Genomic DNA, 4,704 nt, shown 5'->3' with positions numbered 1-4,704 from the left:
TTTGGTTTGCATTTCCCCCTGGGTCAGGAAGATCCCCTGGAGTAGGAAACGGCAGCCCACTCCAGTACGCTTGGCTGGAGAATCCCATGGACAGAGGAGCTTGGCGGTCTACAGTCCGTGGGGTGGCAGAAAAGTCAGACACGACTGAGCACACGTGCATGCAATAACTAGTGATGTTGCACATCTTTTAATATTCTTACTGGCCAACACATTTACTTTCAAAGGAATAAAGTAGAATTTTTAAAAAATAAGTTATTAAAACAGCACTGAGAGGGGAAACATAAATGAAAATTTTGAGCCACAGTGGAGTCCAAGGGTTCACATTCCTCCTGAGGTACAAGTAAAAAACCTGTCTTCCAGATGAAGAAAACCCGGCTGGCTGCCCAGTACTGTGTGCTACCCACCACTAGGTAGCGCCCAAGAGCAAAGGACCCGGGTGTCTCCCCAACGGATCAAAGAAAGTGTCCATCCGGATGATGAGGACTGAAAACGGAGGCTCAGCTCTTGCCAAATGGGTGCACCCCATGTTTCTTGTTATGTTTAACATTTGTCTATAAACATGTTTTGACTTTGCACCTATGATGGTTCCGAAGAAACAGGGCATTTTATAACAGCATAAAGAATAATTAACACGTCAAAAAAAAAGAAAGTGTCCAAGGAAGGCTCCAGTGACCTGTTCCAGGAGCCCCACTGCCTTCCAACTATGTGGGCATTTTGAGAAGCTCTCTGTAACAGAACTTTTCCCTCAAGCAGGAACAGCCCCATGGGGCACACTCGTCCAACAGTTCACATCCACACAGAATTATCATACATTGCTGGTGGGAGTGGAAAATGATACAGCCACTCTGGAAGAGAGTTAGCAATTTCTTATAAGCATAGTCTTACCACATGACCCAACAATCCCACCCCTAGGCATTTACCCAAAAGGAATAAGAACATATACCCACACAAAGACTTGTTCACGAATGTTCATAGCAGCTTCATTCATAATGGGCTCAAACTGGAAAACAACACCAAACCCACCAGCAGGACAATTGAATAAACAAGGTGTAGTGCCGTCTCTGGGGTCACACAGAGTCGGACACGACTGAAGCGACTTAGCAGCAGAAGCAGTGTTTCCCTACAATGGACTACCCCTCAGTGATGAAAAGGAGTAAGCTACTGATACATATGACAAGATGGGTGAACCCGACAGACATTTTACTGCGTGAAATTCCATTCAAACAAGATGCTGGAAAATGAATCTACAGCCACAGAAAGTAAATCAGTGGTCGCCTGGAGCTGGAGTAGGGGAGGGACTGCTGAAGAGGGCAGGAGGGAACATTTTAGGGTGTTGGAAATGTTCTATGACTTGATTGTGGTGGTTCCACTGGTACATGCACTCTGCAAAACTGATCAGATTGTGCACTTTAAACAGGTGCATTACAAGACATATAGGTGCATCTTATTCTGTGCACACAATAAAATTAAAAAATAAGTGCACCTTAAAACTCTTAAGCTGGTTTAGAGACAAATAAGCAGATGATGCAATGCTTCTTCCACACTAGGATTTGTGCAACCTATCATATCCACTACAAAGATTATTTCATTTAATCCTCATAATGTCACTGAAAAATAGCTATTATGACCCTCATTTTGCAGATAAGAACTGTTTAGGAAGCCCCTCCCCCCAGTCTTTCCTCCTGTGACTCTCTTACTCTCACATCATATCACACCATCCTCACAACTTCTGATACCAGACATACGACAATTTTCACCCACAAGGAGCAGTTCTCTGTGTCCTGTAATTTAACTCAGTCTGACACTACCCGGAGCTTGAGTCAGATCCCATCGGTGAAGGGCTCAGTCCTACAAGGCTCCCTGCCCCCTCCACCCACTTCAGACGCCAGTCCCCAGTCCAGGTGCTTTGGACTAAGTGGCTGCAGATGGACGTTCCTGCGACCCTCTGCTCAGGTACAACTAATTTGCTAGAGCAGCTCACAGGTCTCCAAGAAACATCTTACTCACCAGATTACCAGTTCATCACCAAGGGATTTAACTCAGGAACAGCCAGATGGGAGAGAGGCCTGGGGCACGGTAAGGACTCTCCCCAAACCTCTATGCGTTCACCAACCTAGAAGCTCTCTGAACCCCACACTTCTGGGGTTTCTGTGGAGGCTTTTTTCCCCCCTATTTTTTGGCCATACTGCATGGCTTGCAGAATCTTAGTTCCCTGACCAGGGATCGAACTCATGCCCCCCGCAGCAGAGTGTGGAATCTTAACCACTGGACTGTCAGAGAAGTCCCTGTGAAGGCTTCATTACTTAGCCCTGAGCGATCATTAACTCTGAAGGATAGGGGGTTAGGGCTGAAAATTCCAAGCTTCTCATCATGGCTTAGTCTTTTTAGGTACCAGTTGCCATCCAGGAGCCCATCCAGAGTCACTTCATCAGAAAAAAAAAGAAGACATTTTTGTCACTCAGGAAATAACCAGGGCTCTAGGAGCTCTGTGCCAGGTGGTGCTAGTGGTAAAGAATCCTCCTGCCAACGCAGGAGACATGAGAGACATGGGTTCAGTCCCTGAGTCAGGAAGATCCCCTGGAGAAGGGCATGGCAATCCACTCCAGGCAAGAGCCTGGAGAATCCCATGGAGAGAGGAGCCTGGTGGACTACAGTCCACGGGGTCGCAAAGAGCTGGACATGACTGAGTGACTTAGCACATACGCACCAGGTACGGGGTGGCAGAGACCAATATATGTTTTTTCTATTATCTCACAGGAATCAAGGCTCTGAGAAAACCTCTCGAGTTGTGCTGGCTGGGTATTATGGCCACAGTGAACATCTCTAACAGAGAGCATGGACAGACGGTCTTTAGCAGCTCACTTTGCAGAAGAAAAGCTGTCTACTCTCAGGGAGCCTGTCCAAGTAATAAAGGAAGTATGGGAAAAATGCTACAGGGGCTACAGATCTAACTGGTCTGGGAGAAGAGATACATGGCGACTGTTGAAAAGTGAAAACTGTAGCCCCGCGTGTACCTAAGGCAGTACTGTGTCCGGGTGGAAACCCGCGTGTACCTAAGGCGGTACTGTGTCCGGGTGGAAATGCATTCCTAACCTGGCGGATGGAAGAGGTGCCACAGGAAGTTTCCGTGAAGGCTTTTGCTTCCCAGGGCTCATGCAAACCAAGTGTTTGTTCCTGCTCACTTGGGAGGCCTGCTGCTTCCTTCTCTCTGTCCCTTTTATCCAGCTGGGGTTTCCTGACACAAGTCAGGTAACCAGAGCCGTCCTCGCTCCCCTTATCACCGGCCCTCTGTGTCCAGTCTAAGTCACCTCATTCATTCATGTTCTCAAGATCTCCACGGGTCAGACAGAATCTGAGACAGGAGGGACTCCAAAGAGAAGAATAATAGCAAAGCCCCCTACAAACCACAGTACCTCCTCTTCATTGAGAGTGTTTGCTGCACTTATTATGGGATGGAGCTTCCCTGGTGGCTCAGCAGTAAAGAATTCACCTGCCTGTGCAGGAGAGGTGGGTTCATTCCCTGGGTCAGAAAGATCCCTTGGAGAAGGAAATGGAAACCCATTCCAGTATTCTTGCCTGGGAAATCCCATGGACAGAGGAGACTGGTGGGCTATAGCCCATGGGGTCACAAAAGAGTCAGACATCGAGTAACTAAACTGCAACAGCATTATGGGATGAGGGCTTTGTGACTGTGGTGCAGTCCCGGCTGTCCAGGAGCTCTTGGAGTCGTGGGAGAGAAGAGAAGGGCATGTGGAATTTCAACCCACAGTACCAGGAGCGGCCCTGGGGGGTGGGGGGACTGGAGGCTGTGCCTGAGCCCACACTCACTGCACTGCCCCAGGGCTTCTCCCCTGGGACGCCTAGCAGGTCCCTTACATCATGAGACTGAGGATACCTAAGCGAATGGCTGGGTGAGAGGGTTCTGGCGGGGGTGGTGTTTCCTGGGCCAGGAGTGTCGCGCTCTTCCATCCCCAGAGTGTGGCCCTGGCACACATGGGTTCTGCCACTGGGAAGAAGTCATCTGAGGCCATCATTGTGCAGGACATTATTGTTGAAGCATGAACAATTTTTTCCTCTTTCCCTTTGCCCTTCCAATCAGAGGGGCTGTTTGCCCTTCCCTCCAGGAAGGGTGTGAAGGGGTGGAGGGCAGGAAAAAAAAAAAAGAGTCTTCCAGGCTTTGGTTTTCAAAAGCTTAGCTCTTAGGGGAATGGAGAGAGTTGTGGGCATAAACAGGATGTTGGGAGGGAGGGTGGAAGGGAGAGAGAGAGCTGTTCTTGGTTCCCCCAGAGAAAGTGTCTTGGCATCTGTTCTGTGCTTATTTGGGGGGGCCAGAGCCTAGCCTGGGTGGGGGGCACTTCTGTCCTCACTGAAGTAGGATTTGTCGGCGGGGGGGGCAGTCCACACCTCCCCGCCTCATGCTTTGCAGTGACCCGACCTTGAATCACTGCCCTACTTCCTACCCTGGAGTTTTGAGCACGTAATTTCCTTCTTAGAGCCACAACTTTCTCACCTGTAAAACAGGATCGTGACAGGCTGTCCCTGGCGCTGTGGTTGTTGGAGGGTGGGCAGGGAAGAGAGTGCAGCGAGCCTGGCCCACACACGCCAGCTCGCTTTTCCTCCTCAGGCCTCCCTTTTCTCTCCTTCCACTGGGCCCCTTGTCCCTCGGCCCTGGGGGACCCCAGGGCTCTCACCTCTCAGGCCATC

The sequence above is a fragment of the Bos taurus genome, chromosome 16 (assembly GCF_002263795.3).
Source record: "Bos taurus isolate L1 Dominette 01449 registration number 42190680 breed Hereford chromosome 16, ARS-UCD2.0, whole genome shotgun sequence".
Lineage (NCBI taxonomy): Eukaryota > Metazoa > Chordata > Mammalia > Artiodactyla > Bovidae > Bos > Bos taurus.
Note: the sequence above shows the minus strand (reverse complement) of the source record.